This window comes from Porites lutea, chromosome 13, assembly GCF_958299795.1.
Source record: "Porites lutea chromosome 13, jaPorLute2.1, whole genome shotgun sequence".
Classification (NCBI taxonomy): Eukaryota; Metazoa; Cnidaria; class Anthozoa; order Scleractinia; family Poritidae; genus Porites; species Porites lutea.
Window position 1 is genome coordinate 8,094,663 of NC_133213.1, and position 18,089 is coordinate 8,112,751.

The window sequence follows — 18,089 nt, forward strand, 5'->3', positions numbered from 1 at the left end:
TCAGAAAGATTTTTCTCGAGTGTGCTGAAAACATCTCCACACTCTTTCAGCCATACAAATGGGTTGGCCTTTCTAGTTAGAACACGGATTGGTTCAAGTGTTGCTACAAGGTTGGGCAAGAATTTTGCCATGTACTGAGCCATGCCACGGAGGTGATTCACACCTTCCACATCAGTGGGTGCTGGCATGTCTCGGATAGCTTGTACCTTAGCTTCATTAACTTCCACATTGTCTTTCGTGGTTCTGTATCCATGAAATATGATCTCATCCAGACCAGTTTGCTGCATATCCTTGTTTAGTATAATGTTCTTCTCAGCACACCTTTTCAATGTCTCTGCTAGTTTTTGCTGGTTGTCACTCTGAGGTTCAGCATCTGAGCTACCACACCCTGAAATGACTACATCATCATCAACAATATTGAATACACTATCGAGATCACGTAGCGCTTCATCAATTTGCGCAGGAAAATTTCACTTGAGACTTTGAGACCAAAAGGTAGTCCCTTCCACGTGATGTAACATCCAAAAGGGATAATCACTGTCGTGAGTTTGCTGGATGCTTCATCAAGTCGAACATGCCAATATGCTTCTTTCACATCTAGTTTGCTAAAGATCTTCCCATCTCTAAGCTTTGAGAGCACATCATCAAGCACAGGTAATCGGCCATGTTCAAGCTTGAGTGCAGCATTTAGGGGCTGAGGATCAATACAAATACGCAGTTTACCATTGGGTCTAATGTTCGACCGCCATTTGACTGACCCATTTAGTTGGTTCGGTCACTGGAACCAGTACGCCTTTGTTTACAAGTCGATCTAGTTCTTCCTTTACTGCGTCTTGAATGGCAATAGGAACTTTCCTAAAAGGCAGTACTTTGGGAGGAACACCTTCATAATTCAAGGGTGGCTTCTCCCGGGTCACCAAGTTGTGGGTTGATACTTGCATTTGGGACGACGATAAAACTTTATTTCTACTTCAGAACTAGTGCGAGGATTTTTAACCTTCAGGAAAGTTTCACCCAGAGGTTTCAAGATGGTTTTGTTCCACATGTTAAGGCGCACCGTTGTAGAGGACAGTCGGTGTTGTCTTACATGCTTCTGACAGATGCTGTTAACATCAGCTGCAGTGTCCAGTTGGAATTTGACATCAACATCACTTAAAGTAAATGTGGCAGTACACTGTCTGTTTCATTGTTTAAAGCCATGAGCTATTGATCACCAGAATCTTCCCCATCATTATTGGATTGGTTAAGTGCATGGATATTTTTGCATTTAGACTTGAAGTGGTTAGACCTTTGCAGTTGTCACATGTCTTGCCCCAAGTAGGACATTTGTCTCTTTGTTTCTCATGTTTTTATCCACAAAATTGTCAGTTGAACTTTTACTTTTCTCTCCCTTTGTGTGAGTTTTTGTTCATTTAAGGACCTTTCTTGCCACTAGGCGTTTTAGTTTAATTTCAGAGTTTTGAGTTATTTTGTTCAAATTTGTAGAAGAACTTACGAGGCTTGCACTTTCTCTGAACTCTTTGACTTGTCTATTTGACTGTTCGAAAGCTCTACAGATTTTGATTGCTTTGTCGAGTGAAATTGTCTTCCCTGAGGAGTAACTCTTGAAGTTTTCCAGTCACAGTAAAAACTATTTTGTCTCTCAATATACGATCGTTTTTTTCCAGAAAACTGCACGCTGCCGCTCTCGTTTTTAGCTCCGTGAGAAATTTGCCGAATGGTTGCTGGTATGGGATGGTCCAGAATCTATGAGATTTGATGACTTCATTGTCGCGCGGGTTACAGCATACTTCCAACGCTTCTAAAACTCTATCGGGTTTATCTTTATCGCTATCATCTGTCAAAATAAAAGTATCGTACACTTCTAGAACATGAGGGCCTGCACAGTTCAAAATGATAGCATATTGTACTTTACCGTCCTTCTCTGAAGTTCTAGAAGCTGCTAAGCACACTTAGCTTTCAGTTGCCGTTTCCGCCGTTTGAAGTTCTCGGACACATTTCCCGACTTCACATCTGGTTGGGAAGGAAGTCTATACTGTCCGGTTTCTGTAGCCGTCATTTCATTAACTACATCCCGAGGCTGCTACCATGTTGATTTGTTAAGTTAGAGAATATGGAACACGACAAGGATCGAACACAACAACACTAGTTTAATGGAGAAACGCCATTGCAAGAGCTCATGGATTTTCAAGTGAAGGATCATGGGAAAGCTAGCCACGTATTACGTGTATACTACAACATACTATCAATCAACAGAAACAGTATAGGAAATTGATAAGTTTTAGTCCGTTTATAAACATATCTATTATCAGCTAACAAATTTTACATGTAATGTACCTCGTGCACATGGTAATATTTTAATAGTAATAATCAACAGCTTAATTAACTTTATTTTTATTTTTGGAAAAAAAACAAAAGTTGGTCACGGTTCCCCCCCCAGCCTTAGTGATTTTTAGTTGGATCTGGCATCCAGATGTTTTAAACTGCCTACAAAATTCTATATTTTGGCTCCGACTGGCTTTAGGTTGGACAGCTTGCAGCAAAATGAGAGAAAGTTGTGGACCTCAAAGCTACCACGATTACAAAGATGAGACTGTTTCGAGCAATTACAGAATCTGTACTAATCGAGGCAGTGAAAGGTGGACGCTGACCTAGAAGCTGGAGAAAGTGAAAGTGGATGCTACACCAGAATGCTTCAAACAGCTCTGAATGTACACCCTCTGACAACAACATCTAACCAATCAGGAACTATACAAAACCCTCCCAATTAAGAATAAGTGAAACAGTACGCGAGCGAAGATTAAGACCAGCTGGTCACTGCGTTCATCACTATGAAGAAACTGCTTCAAAAGTGCTCTTGTGGGAACCGTAGTAGTTTATAGTGTTGCATTTAGGCCTTGTTTTAGCCTCCCCTTACCTTGTCACCTTTCTGTGTGCCTTCCTACATACTAATTAAGTACCTAGTCAGCTTTTTTTTCATACAGTATGTTTATAAATTGCCTAGTCAATGCCTTCCTGCATACTAATAAAGTACCGAGTCAATTCTTTTCATTTGTTAGTAGCGGAGCTCTCGCGCCCGAAGCACGCCAGCGGAGCACCATGGGTAAGAAAATGAAGAAATCCTAGCCATCCGAGAAAAATTGGTAATCACGTGACCGTAAACCGCAAGGCATACCAATGTAAAATAAGTCAATCAGCAGGTATGGCTGCCCAAATGCAACTCTAGGTTATTTTAGAGGGAAATCGCATAGCCACAGGATTCTTGTAAAGCAGAGACAACTTAAGAGTCAATAACGACGAAAACGGAAAGCGGAAATTGTATCAGTATTGTCTAAAGTGTTTAGCGTAGATATTAATGTTTATTGTCACGTCCACAAATTTGGAATATAGAGCAGGAGAAAGACAGAGAAAAAGTGAAAGTAGGCGGCAGGCCAGCGAAGCTCAAGGAGAAAAAGGGCGATAGACAGCTAGAGCGAGAGATATAAAACAAAGGAGACATTCATGGGAGAAGAACATGAAAATTTTGTAGCGGCGGTGACAAAATGAGAAATGCTAGCGGCCACCAATGCAAGGTGAAGATGAACGGCAGTGAAAAAATGTGAAAGAGAACAGGTACGACATTTCCTCCATAAACGTGTAACTAAGAAGTTGCTGGAAGTTTCACGTTGTAGTCGTGCAAAACAACGGCAAAGAAATGTACAAAAAAAGTGTGCTGCACGTACAAAGTTGTATTTTGCTAATTAGACCCATTATTTTTTTTCACCGTTCTCCAGTGTTGCCTTCGCCGCTTAACATTACACGATTTTATATTTTGTTTGAACAAACTATAAATTTTGTCGAGAGCTTCGCATTTAGCCCTGGCTAAATCTATATGTTAACTTACCTAGCCAGTGCTTTCCTACTTACTAATTTGGTATAGGCGTTCCTGCATACTAATAAGTGGATGTCCATTTCTTTTTACATGTTAATAAAGGTACATTCACGAAACAATAGGAACAAAAGCTTTGAGTAGGCCTGCCCGGTCTCTACTAACCCTGATTGGTTGTGTACAATCTATTATGTTTTCAAAATAAGAGCGCGCAGATTTCAAAAGCGCGCTATCGGGAGGCGGGGGGGGGGGGGGGGGGAGACGAGGTCTGGGACCGAAAAACGATGATCTCACAACTTGCAAAGCGGTTACCCAGCGTGGTGGTCAGCGGATAATTGCAGTATTTTTCCCACGGTAAATATTTTTTAGACTTTTCAGAAGCTAGAAGCAAACTGGCAGAGGAAATAAGTGATGCTTAAAAAAAATGAAAAAAAAAAAAAACAATAATATCATGCATCTTTGTTTTTCTTGCATATCGTATTTGTCTTTCGGTACTGAAATTGCGGGGGAAACTAAAACGCAACCGTGTTAGATCTTAACCAACAACAACGCGCTCGATCGATTTATAGGATACATCGTTTTTGCCGGGCAAGGATAACTTGATGCTGATAAAAATTACTGGAAAAAGTGTCAAATTTATCGGAAGCAAGTATATTTAGAGAGCTTTATAAATATGAGCTTACACCAACTCTACATATCATAACTGAATAAACATTCACACTTCATAACACTGTTCACTTCGTTTATTTCGATCAGTCAACACCTTGAATCCAAAGTTAAAATTCAAAACGATCCTAATAAACAAATCACAACTAATACTGAAAGCGCTGTACCTTGAAGCGACTTTAACTTTCCTAAGGTTTGCAGCAAAACACTGCTCGATAACTCAACTCTTCGGCGGTTCTTATCAGCTGTACGGAGCTAAATATTGCATATTCCAAACTCTGCAGAGGGAAATTATTTAACAGAAAAAGAAACCACACACCTTGTCTGAAAAGCGACATAAAATCAATAAATTTGCGAATTAGCAAAATATAATAGTGAGAAACAGTCCCGCCTTCGACCGCCATGTTTTGCTTCTTCTCAAGACCGTTGATCTATGGATTTTGACGTAATGCGCATGATCAGTACAAAAATCCGCTGACAAGACCCTTGCTGATCGCTTTGCAAGTTGTGAGAACGTCGTTTGGATTTCATTTAAGAGAATGTATGGGAAGTAGCTCCTCCTCCCCTCCCCCCCCCCCCCCCCCTTTGGCGCGCTATCTTTCTCAGTCGAAGTCTGAAGGGATGATTCCCGGCCTAAGTAACTGAGAGAGTGAGTGAGTAAGCATAAGTAAGTAAATTTAAAAGTAAGTATAATGTAAGCAAGTAAGTAAGTAAGCAAGCAAGCAAGTAAGTAAGTAAATGTAAGTTTATTTTAGTTATAATTGCGTAATGAGTTATGAGGGCAAAACTTTATGCTTAGGCAAAGGGTAATGTAAAGATTTTGATGTGAAACTTTTATCTTGCTGCAGACAATGAAGCGAAAAATATCTATTTAATTAACAACAAAAAAACAGTTGCACAGGAACTGCATAATTCACGTCAGATCTCGTTCTTCAAGTGAAGTCTTTCGTTAAACTGTTATTAATCATGCAAAAAAAAAAGGAAGTAACTCTCACCTCCTCTGTAGCCATACGTGTGGTCAGAAACTCCTCTATGTGTGCCATCAATGTCATTCCAATACCACTTTCTTGCCAGAGCAATGCCATTGAAATAACGTCTAGGATAGTTTTTCCAGCCACAATCACTTAGTTCAAATGTACAAGGGAAATCTGTGAGACAGCAAAACGAGAGTTAAGGATTTAACTTTTAATGATATTTCATTTTTCTTACGTTGCTCAGGAAAATGGCAAAATCGTTATGATAGCGGTAAAAGTAGAGAATCGGAACAATACAAACCGTTGTCCTCTACCCGCTCGAGATGCAAAAGGACTTCGCTGGTGGCGAACCATCCTTTGAAAAAGATTGTGATACTGCTCCAGGGAATAAGTCTTCGTTTTGACAATGAAATTCGACTCCTTGAGGAATACTCTATGATTGTCTTTCTATGAGGGTCTTCTATGGTGATGTAATCTACGTTCTTCACTAATATCAGCCTAAGAGCGAATCCACCATTGTCTCCGGTTCGAACTAATTTCTTGCACTTGACAGTTGGCTTATAATTGGTAACGAAGGGTCGTCTAAAGTACAGGAAGACATCGCCATCTCTAAGATCTACAACTTGCTCTGAAGCGCACAGCATGACTTGTCCGTTCAGTAGTCCGTCCATCCACTGACCATTCGGGTTCCCAAGCAACACCCCATTCTTGTTGTTTATAATCCTAACTCTCTGCATAGTAAAGTTCTTTTTCGTTGTCAGGATTGCAGCTCCAACTCCCCCTGTATTAATGAAAGAGGCGTTTGTGAATAAAATTTCCTTTTCGGGAAACCACAACTTGGAACCACCCGCTGAGCAGTTTAACACTTGCACAGAATGAACGTTTGGAACGTACTGGAAGATTTCCAACGCTGCGACGTCTTTCCCATGTTTCATACGACAATGCTTGATGTTCGTGTGCTGTAACCGAGATATAGCTGCGTCGAATGGGCTTGCTTCGTCGCGCGCAAACCTAATATTTCCCCAGGGTAAGCCCCCAGAAAAGGTGAGAACCATTGTATGTGTACAATTATCGTAGCTGCGATTCCGAAATGTTATGGAACATCGGCTAATGTCAGATTCATTTTCATGGCAACTAGACATTATGCTAAACGGCGTTACATCCAAAGATCCTTGAAGTCTTCGACTTATGTTCAAGGGCTTCTTATAGCCCAGCTGCTTGCATATAACCTTGGCGTTATTCATTTCTTCCCACAAAGCTGATCCGTTTGAGCACAGTGGAATCCAATTTCCGTCATGTAATAATTCCACCTTTCCATGCCAAGGGAAAGTACCCCCGAAAAGGCGAACTGGTATCGACATTTTACTTTGATCTTTTTTCAAAAGAGAAAATGAAACAGGGTGACTTTTATTCCCATTCACGAGAAGAGAACCAAGAACTAGCATGCCGACGCCAGAACGAAACTGCATCTCGACACCCGGATCTATTACTAGAGAAATCTGTGGCAAGATGGTAACATCAGAGAGAATCTTGTAAGGGCTATGATTAATACCAAGCCGCAAGGTGGATGTTAGACGTCCACCTAAAAAGCTATTATCCTTACCAAAGTTACCACTTGATTTTTTTTCGTGCAGAATGTTTCCCGAATCGCTTAGGAATGGGGAGAACATACCCCAGGTAAACTCGTAATTGCTCTGTGCGTCGAAGATTCTTTTTCGAATTTCATTAGTATTATTGTGGCCCCAGAAATTTAAAGACAAGTCCAGCCTGCTTGAGTAAGATGATGCAAAGATGAACACACACACTTCCTTCGTAAACTTTATACTGTTAAATTTGTTATAGTATATAGAAAAGTTTCTGTAATCAATTAGTCCTGAGATGCTAAGTTCACATGCAAGGCTGTTAGATGGCACGTTCTTGTTATTAACAAAGGTATTGTTCCTAAACTTCACGTCTTTGTTCGCCATTTGGAACTCTATCGAATAGGCACTGTTAAGAAGAACCATGAATAAGCCTTCGTTTGATTCAAATACATTGTTATCTACCACAATTTCTCTATCCATCGCTCGTACTTCCAAAACGCCTTTTTCGGAGCAGTTATTGTTGTAAAAAATGTTGTTTTTCACCGTCAAAGGCGAGTATGATGTCTCTTCAAGAAAAATTGATCTCCCGTAGTTCCCCTCGAAGATATTTCCATCAACTATGAAGCCTTTTGTTCCGCCCGTGACATCAATGACGCCTTTGTCTTCACAGAGGTTGTATAAAAATGCATTTCTCATAAAGTATATTTCAGGCATATCTCTTGAATGAGTATATTGAGTTGTCCTGATAACTGAAGGTTGACCGTTCTCCATGAATTTGTTTTCAACAAATTCCCAATGACTTATATGAGATGTCTGCTTGATGTTTATAACGGGTCCGGGGTTTAATAGAAATGTACAGTTTCTAAAATATACATTTTCATAGTTAGCCGTCCAGGTTTCAAAATATATGGTCGTGTCTTGGTTCTGTTCAAAAAAGCTGTTAATGGCATAAAAGCTAAGCTGCGGCCTATATCCATAAACATAAAGTGAAAATCCTTTGGTGTAGGTAATGCGACTGTTCCTCAAATAAACCGTTTTCTGACCTTGAGGGGGGACGTACAGTGCATTGTTAGACGAATTTGACACAGTAGTGTTTTCAATGTTCACTATACCAGAAAACGTAGAAAGTTTGATGCCATTAATATTCCTTATAAACGAGCAGTTTACTGAGATTCAGATTTTCAACACTTGCAAATGTAGTTTGAAGTCCACTCTTTTGAGAGTTGCGAATCACAGAGTGTTGGATATTGACGTTTCCAAAGATGTCACGCCCATTGCTCAAGAAAATTCCCACAAGGGCGTTGTTAATAAAGTTACTGTTAGAAATGTCCAGGTTTGGCGCAGTCAATCCTTCTCTGTTGTTTCCTTAAACAAAAAAAAAAACAAAAAAAAAACACACTAAGACTAGTAAGTAGTGGAAAGAATAACTCAATAACTCATAACTCATGATAGATTGAAGGATTTTGAATTGGAAGATGTTGTTCATGGGTATCTAACAAAAAGGTCTATTTAGAATGTCCCATTCTTTAAGCCTTGATTTCCCTCACTCTAAGACCAGTAAGTTAACTCAATAACTCATAACTCATTATAAATGGATTGAAGGATTTTGAATTGGAAGTTGTTGTTCATGTAGCCTGCGAATACAGCCGTTTCTCCTTGCTCTTCGTCGCTAAGGACGTTTCGCCAGGAGGAACGTCTGCGACTCCGCGAAAGAAATCCCATGCTGATGACGTAAAATCTGTCCTGAATCCGGTCAGGAGCGCTGATTGGTCGACGTAGTAGTTATAATGTTTTAGCCATTGTTAACTAATGACAGACAAAAGACAAAAGGCCACCAAGGTCAAACGTAAACGTGATGAATCTTCCACAAAACAGTCGATATTCCTGGAATATATTCTTCTATAAAAAAGGCATTTGAGTTTTTCTGGAGCTTGTTTGCAGAAGAACACAAAACTTTACCCTTGTCGATCAGAAAAAACATAAAATCAAACAAATTTACATCTGGAACCCCATGACTACCTAATTTATTACGTAAACATTGATTTACGTTATCATTATGGAATTTCTATTGTTGAGGCACAGACGTTAGATTCCTCCTGGCGAAACGTCCCTAGGCGAAACGTCACTAGGGCTGTTTTCGCAGGCTTATGTTCATGGGTATCTAGCAAAAAGGTCTCAGGAACAGAAGGAGCCAAACAATCTGTGTGTGTAGCCCATTGTTATTTTATAGTACATGTAAATGTACTGCATTTACCGTTTGCTTCACCTAAAGCGATATATCGCTAAGTATGTATATAAATCAATGTTAAATAAATGTTGAACTACCTTACCTGCGATATGTTATCGTCCTTTTGCCTCAAAAGCGGTTTTTGAGCGATTTTCAAGGATTTTGAGTTACTGTTGCTACAAGGACAAGTGGGGAAGCCTTGTTTTGAAGCTCCAGCGCCGGAGGCGATATTTTTCACAAAAAATTCGCATTGCTCCGCTTTCAAACTTTGCAGCAAAAAGGTAGAAAGAAATCGTCCCGCTGATTGCCTCTTTTTGATTGGATGTCGTTAAACAATAATCGCTTACCAAGTCTGCTTTAAATCACTTACTGTTTAACCATTTGGCTAATGACATCCGATCGAAAAGAGGCTATTAGCCGGACCATTTCTCACTGGCACGTATGAGGAGAAGCGTGAATCTTTCTACCTTTTTGCTGCTGTTTTTGACCGTTCAAAAACTGTGAGATTTTAATTTTCTTTGAGGGCTAACTCCGGGCCTTTTAGATGGTTTTCCGATCGGAAGGTACGAGAGGAAGGGTGAATCTTTCGATCTTCTTACTGCAAAGTTTGAAAGCGGAGCAATGCGATTTTCGGGGAAAAAATCGCTCCGGCGCGGGAGCCCTTTCAAAACAACGATTCCTCCCTTGTTCTTCTGTTATAAGTACTAACAGTGAACGGCGAACTCAAAATCCTTTATTATCCCTCAAAAAACCCCGTTTTTTGAGGCAAAAGGACGACAACATATCGCAGGTAAGGTAATTCAACGTTTATTTAACATTGATTTATATACATACTTAGCAATATATCGCTATAGGTGAAGCAAACGGTAAATCCAGTACATTTACTATAAAATAACAATCGGCTCCACACACAGATTGTATGCGAGCCCTGTGATTTGGAAATGTCTTTTATTTGAAGCCTTGATTTCCCTTGTTTTTAAACTCTATTTTCCTCCACAGGCCAAATGGATGCAATTCTAACCAGTGATCTGTTAGCCACTAATGTGGGTTTTGTATGTTATTAACCCTCGGACGTAGAGGGGGGAGGGGGGTGGATGCCAACCCCCATAAGGTTTTTTTCCTCATGTGTTTTCTCCTAGAGGGTAAAACATCAGCTCCTGATGTTTTCAGTAGCTATTCGGTCATCCCTCGCCGGCATTTTGAGTCAAGTTCAGTGATGGTCAGTTTCTATGGTTATGAGATATGACGTCATAAGTAGGAGTTAGTCAAGCCATTTTTGAGCGAAAGTACCTGTTTTTCCAACTTTTTTCAACAATAAAAGTAAATATTGTGGCTATAATCATGCAAAGTGCTTATTTATGTTATTTTTTATCTCAAGCACAAAAAGTCACCATTTCTCGCGGTTTTAAGGTGTTTCGATACCGTTTTTCAGAGGCCATACCGATATTTTTCACTCGCCTTAAAAGTGTTTTTTTCCTCGTCCGATCGCTATAAAAATTTCACCAGTAATTGGTTATGGATTGAAATTTGTGAAAATGTAGTTTTAAGTAAAATCGATATTACTATGACAACAATAAACAAAAATTTTGAAATTGATAAAAGCCGAATTTTGTGTGATCTAGACCAGCTACTGAAAATCCAACACTAGGAACTTAAAGTTTGGTGTTTAGAAAATAATCTCCGTAAGAAGTAAAAAATTCTGTATGTTTGAATTCGACTAAAACGAAAATATATTTCAAACCTTAAATTTTCAATAGCCGTGATATCAAAAATAAACGTTATAAATGACTCAAATTATTCTTAAGCAGTGGCAGAATACTGCTTAATATCATCTTTTTACGCTAGGAAATTTTGGTGTATTTTCGTTCATGCGATCTTAAAAATTTACCCGTTTTCTCGCCACCTGTCTTAGAAAGTGCAGCTTCATCAAAAATTTGGACTTTTAGCGCTTTTTTGGATGTCTCTGAAACGACTCGAACGAATTTTTTACAAATCTCTTCACATAATCTTCATAATGTATATCTACTGGAGTTACGAAAACCGGGATAGCAAACATTTTGTAATTTTTCTCAACTTCCCCTGTCTAATAGCTTGTTTACTGTGTTGTTTGCTTATGCCGCTTTTTTTTGGCTTGTTTTGTGGTCAGGGATTTGTGTAAAAGTGGATGGACACAGAATTACTATCTTACGCCCCTCCCCCCTCTCCTATGTTTTTCCCTGCCCATAATTTTTTTGTTTAACACAAGTGACAGTTATTTGAAATCAGTGCGCGCCTGAAGCTAGTTTCGGTGCCGTTTAGTAGTTTACTTTTAGATATTGGTCACCTTGCGAAAAGTTTCCCGGAGAGTATTATGTAAAGCTCTAAGGTTGGACAAAGTTATCACGATTCGCATAGTCTGCATCGTCCAATATCGTATCATATTTTCGTTTCATTTGGCTAAACGGATCAATCACCCTGATCCGGGCTAAGACAGAAAGGTACGATATTGTTCGCTAGTCTAAGGTGACCACTAAGTCTTTGGCCTCGGGAATAGGCTCTTAGGAGTCAAATGAATTAGATGAGAGCAAAATTGCAGGTGAACTTTGACCCGGACCAAGACTTAGTTATTTTCTGGTGTGAAAACAAGGCTAGGGTGGTCCCCGCCAACCGTGTGACTCTACATCCGGGAACTTAAATAAGACGAGTGTGAGAGAAGAGTCCAGAGGTGTTTATTTGCCAACAGGCTGAGTTTTTCAGAGTTATTCGATGATATTTCGCTTATGTGAAACGTGAGAAGATTACGTGTGGTTGTGGATAGTGTTATCAGTGCCGCGAAAGTGGTGATTTCCGCATGGTGTTGACAGGTATGTGATCGCGTGGTTGAACAGCAGTTTCGCCAAAATATTCTCTGCCAGCCATTAATATATTGTTTCGTCGGTGTTTAGCTTAGCTGATTGTACCTTGGGAAAGCCGCTCTCGACTCAGGAAAATTGGATCTAGGTCTAGTTTCAGCGGGCTCTAATAGCATTAAGCCATAGTCTGGGTTTTTGCAGATAAGAAGGTGATCTACGAATTTGTGCACTATGTTTCATTCAGTTTGTCGTCTATTCCATGAGAAATCCTGTTGTTTATCGGACCGCGAAAAAAGTAGTGTTTTGCCAACTGTTTTGACGTTGTGCTAATTTTTCCAAATTAGTGCGGACAATAAATATATCCATGACTAGTACATTTCAGTGTGACTATTGTCAATGTTTTACATTCAAAAAGATGCGATAAATTCACCCTAAAATGTACTAGTCATGGAGGTATGTATATTGCCCATTATTTTGGAAGCATTAGCATAACGTCAAAACAGTGGATGATGTAACGCAGATTTTTGACCGGTTCGTAGGATAGGTTTGTCTTGAAATTTTAAGGTGTTGCATTGAATCAATCTCAATGAAAGTTTCAGACCTTATTACGTACATTATGAAGATTATAATATATAGATTTATTCAGGGCTAAAACCGAAGCTCTGGTTAGTAATACTTGAAAACAAAAAAAATTAAATCGTGTAATGCTAAACGGGGAGGGCAATGAAAATGGCATTAAGATCAATAGATCTAATTAGCAAAAAAACAAATTGCACGTGCAGCACACTTTTTTTTTCTAATTAGCAAAAAAAAACAATTTGCACGTACAGCACGCTTTTTGTCTTTCTTTGCCATTGTTTTGCACAACTACAACTACAACTACAACGCTGTTTTGTAAAACTAAAACGTCAAACTTCCTAGTTACACATTGTTTTTATGGAGAAATTGTCGTATGTGCTTACCCAATATTTTGTCTCCTGTGTTCATGATTGTTCGCTTTTATTTTTCACTGCCGCTCATTTTCACCTTGCTGGCCGCTAGCATTTCTCATTGTCTCACAGCCACTTTGAATTTTCATGTTTTTCTTCCCATAAAATTCGTCTCTTTTGTTTTCAATCACTCGCTCTAGCTCTTTCTCTGTTATCGACGCGAGTGTAAACATAAAAAATAACGTCGAAAAAGACACGACTTTGTTGTTGTTTTTTTCTTTCTAAAAGTCCAAGCGGCCATGCGATTTCTTTCCAAATAAAACCTTGAGTTGCATTTGGATTGCCATACCTGTTGATAGAATTATTTTGCATTGGTATGCCTGAAGTGCGGACGGACGGTCGTTGTACGGTCACGTGATTACCAAATTTTCTCGGTTGGGTAGTTTATTTTTTTACCCATGGTGCTTCGCTGCGCACACTTCGGGCGCGAAAGCTCCGCTATGAAGAGATTTTTTACAAAAATCGTTCGAGCCGTTTCAGAGATATACAAAAAAACGCTAAGAGTCCAAACTTTGAATGAAGTTGCACTTATACAGGTGGTGAGAAAACGGGTTAATTTTCGAGATCGCGAGAACGAAAATTCACCAAAATTTCCTAGCATCAAAACAGGATATTAAGCAGCATTCTGACGCTACTTAAGAATAGTTTGAGTCACTTATAACGTTTTTATTAAATAATCTAACAAGGCTATTGAAAATTTAAGGTTTGAAATATATTTTCGTTTTAGTCGAATTCAAACGAACAGAATTTTTTACTTGTTATTACGGAGATTGCTTGCTTAACACCAAACTTTAAGTTCTTAGTGTTGGACTTTCAGTAGCTGGTCTAGATCAAACGAAATTCGGCTTTTATCAATTTCAAACTTTTTTGGTTTATTGTTTTCATAGAAATATCGATTTTACTTAAAACTACATTTTCACAAATTTCAATCCAAAGCCAATTACTGGTGAAAATTTTATAGCAATCGGACAAGGGAAAAACCACTTTTAACGCGAGTGAAAGCTATCGGTATGGCCTCTGAAAAACTGTATTGAAACACCTTAATTTGATTTCTAATTCTTGGTAAAATCCAAGATAGCGACCATTGTTGGTGACGTCACTGGCCCCCAGCAGCACCACCACCCATAAAATATACCTCATTTGTAGAGAAGATCAAAGGCTTCCCTCTGAAGGCAAAATCGATTTGACATACTGCAACTTGTCAAAAACTCAAGAGGGGGCTCCATCCCCCCCCCGCCCTCCCCTGTACCACGGTGGGGGTATGAATTTGAATGTATGTCTGAGGGTTAAAAAATGGAGGGCTCGAACTCAGGTCTCGCCCAACCTACGGGCCTGAAGCTCGTTATATAAGATTTATTGATACTGAGAGTGAGGTCACTACAGGGAAGTCTCAGACCTCTGCGTTGACATCATCCGGGCCTGTGATTTCCCTGTTATGAGCTCACTATCGGTTAATAAGAGGTGTTTAATATATATTGTGTAGGAGAGAAGCTTGGTTTGTTTTAAATTCGTTTTTAAAATTCACCCGGCCCATAAATTTTAACGAGGCTTACCTTTAATAAGATATACCATAAAATGCACAGAGTAACCACGATAGTAATGCCAAGAGTAACTTTCCAGAAGGACTGTGCTAGTGTTTGACCTCCACACTGGACGGCTTGGCCATGTTAACGAATGGATGTCCCATACAGTTTCTGATGTCCTGTTCTTGCCACTGTAAATGTGGAAGTTCATGTAAGAGTGTAGGTTTTGGTAGATCAGTTGCATTCCGATGTAGTATTCCTTTGGAAGTGTGATAATGCTCTCGCAGCGTTTGGCATAATCAACTTTTACGTTTAAGTAGTATACTGGGCTGGCATTGTCTAGAAAAATATGTCTATCGGTGCACATCTGTAAATACCTTTTTACTTTGCCGGCGGCCATATCCAACACGTGAATGTTAAGGGGCTTCCAATTAAAATCAGACAAAAATCCACGACCCTTCGTGTTTATAACATCAGTGTTCATGATCTTGACCAGTGGGGATTCCAAGCGTATTCCATCCGATTCGGTGTTTAATATGGTGAGATTGTGCATGTCGTAAGAGCTTTTTGAAGGGATTTGGGTACATTATTTGGACGCCTATAAAAGCGGAGTTATCTACAACAACACCGCTTATGTTGTGACTGAGATCAATCCTTAAGGCGATGCCAGGAACCTTTAAGTCATTTCTGTAATCGAAGCCTGCGTAGCTAATATCGAGGTTGGTGATGGCGCTTTTCTTTGGGGCGATTGCTAGGTGAACTCCAGTCCAGTAGGGAGTTTTGCAAGCAATATATGCCACATAATCGGAGCAATGAGGTAGAGAAATCCAGTTTTCACGGCCACAGTTTGCAACATTGTCATTTTCTTTTGTATCACATCGCAAATTATGCAGGAAGACAGTTTCGTTGCCACTCGGAAAGCGTCTCAAGTATCCATCTTCCTCATATCCCAATTGCCTGCAGACAATGCTATATTCTTGCTGGTACCGCTTCAGGCATATCGGCATCCACGTATTATTAAACCACATTTCAAGTCTTCCTTTCCATGGACCTGGACCATCCACCAGCCTTAATGTCTTTTGGGAGGGTTTCTTTGAGATAAACCTCACCCTATTCGTGCTGGTACCTTTGACTATAAGCTCTCCATAAACCAGAAACACTGCCTTTAAGTCAAACTCCAACTTGACGTTCTCTTCGATTGTTAGCGTACCATCGGACAAAACTGTGACATCGCCGGTCACTTGATAAGAGCCACTATTTTTAGGTATGGTAATTGGCTGGTTCACTATGCCACCCACTTTCGTTCCCTGTAGAAAGCACAAGGCTCTTGTACTATTATGGATAATGACACTAGTGGAATTGTGATAGACTAAAAATGGATAGTATTGAATTCGGGCCAGTTCGACACGATCTTCGTAGTCAAAAATCCTTTCCTTTACTTTGCATTCGTCGCTTGTGCCCCACCAGTTTTCTATAGCTTGATGCATTATCTCGTGATCCATAGATAGGGCTGCTATTTCATGGGGAAACATAGGATTATCAAATGCATTGCGCATCACTGTTACATTGCCTTTACTAATAGCTAGGACAGTCTGGGTCTTAACACGGATATAGTGTTTTGAAAACTTGCGGACTTTCTGGTTTTTAAAAAAGCTGTTTTGTGAGATGGTCATTTGGTGTACCGGTGTCAAGGATTTGACATTGACGAAGACAATATATTCTCCTTTATTCTTGGTAAAAATGTTTCCTTGAACATTCACCAGGACTGGAAAGAGTCGAGAGGCGCTGCAATTCGTTTTGTACTCCAGGCCTAAGGCGTATCCCGTATTTTCCTGCATTGTGTTATTTTGTACAGCTGCCTCTACTTCGGATTGTTCGGGACCGTAAAAGAGCAGGCCGTATTTTTTATTTCCCATTACTTTATTTCTTTCAAACGAAAGTTTAAGGTACCTGTTGCGACGAGGGTTACTGCAACTTCCAGCGAAAAATTCACATCCCCCCACAGTGTTGTTGGCAATCGTAGAGTCCGCCACAATAACCCGGTAGTTCATGAGGCCTGTATGACGGTGAAGCTTAAAACGCACACCGTATCTGTTATTTGAAAGCGTACACTTTTGAATGAGTGCAGCGTTCAGCCGAACATACGCACCGTCGAAAAATACTAAACCATCTAGTGTGTTATCATTGACAAGACAGCCATTTACGTTAACCTTTCCAGCTTGATTTTCTAAGTAAAATCCGTTACGGCTATTTGAAACCGAAGTCCAAGATACTAATGACACGTTAAAATTTCCGCCAGACACGTTAATGCCACTCTGAGCATTCCGCGACGTGGAAATGTTTCGAAAGGTACCTTTATGACACGAAACACCAGCAATTGATAATCCATGCCAACCGTTCTCATCAAATTTAGAGGAAGTTATTAATAAATTGGCAAGACTTACCCGTTCGAAAAAAGCTCCGTTTGATCCCGTGTTCCCCACTATGTTCAGTTTTGATAATTCAACATTGCAATCTCCCTTGAAGTCGACCAGATAAAGTCCGTGACTACAATTACCGGTATTCCCTTTAAATTGAGTGTCGGATATATTAATGGTAGTGTTAAGCTGGTTTGTGATGCGTAACCCACTACGATTGTTGTTATCAAAGTTGCTGTCTGATACTGATAGCAATATGCTTCCAGTGTTGATTAACATGCCCGAATAGTGGTTTCTCGAGGCGTTTACTTTTTCAAGTCCAATTAATCCTGAAGTAGTTTCCACGTATATACCATGTTCATTGTTTTCTCGAAATAAAAAGACGATATAACATTTACTGTGCCTCTTGAATCCATTATGTGAAGTCCATAGTGGTTATTCTGCGTCACCATAGTGTTGGTAATTTTGGAGTGGCCGATCATTTTCTTGATTAAAATCCCGTCGTTAAAGTTTTCCCCAAAGCTGCTCCCTGATATTAACAATGATACATGCAGAGCTAAAATGGAAATAGAAGATTCTTTAACACTAAGAACGTATCACAAACATATTTAGTTTTGCCGTGCTATAGTTGTACATCACAGATAACACAGTCAAAACGCGGTAGCTGAAACGCGGTAGGAACAAAAAAGGGGCCTACGAGCTCTAAGCGAGTTGATCACTTGCAAATTTAAAGTTGTTTTCGTCTTTTTACGTCTTCAACGGGGCAAAATGAAATCCATTTGGGTTTACAAAAAGTAGAAAAAAAACAGAATTACTAATTGTTTCTGCGCACCGTACAGGACGAAGTAGTTCAACTTCCCGGTCAAGCTAAGAGTTTATCTGGCAAAATAAGGGCTCGGAGATCAAGATGGCTGCTTCGAAATTCGAAATAGTCGATTATTTTTCTTTTCAATAATTAAAACTGCTTTCTCCCTCCTTATTTGAGAAGATTAAAACCAGTACAAAGGAAGC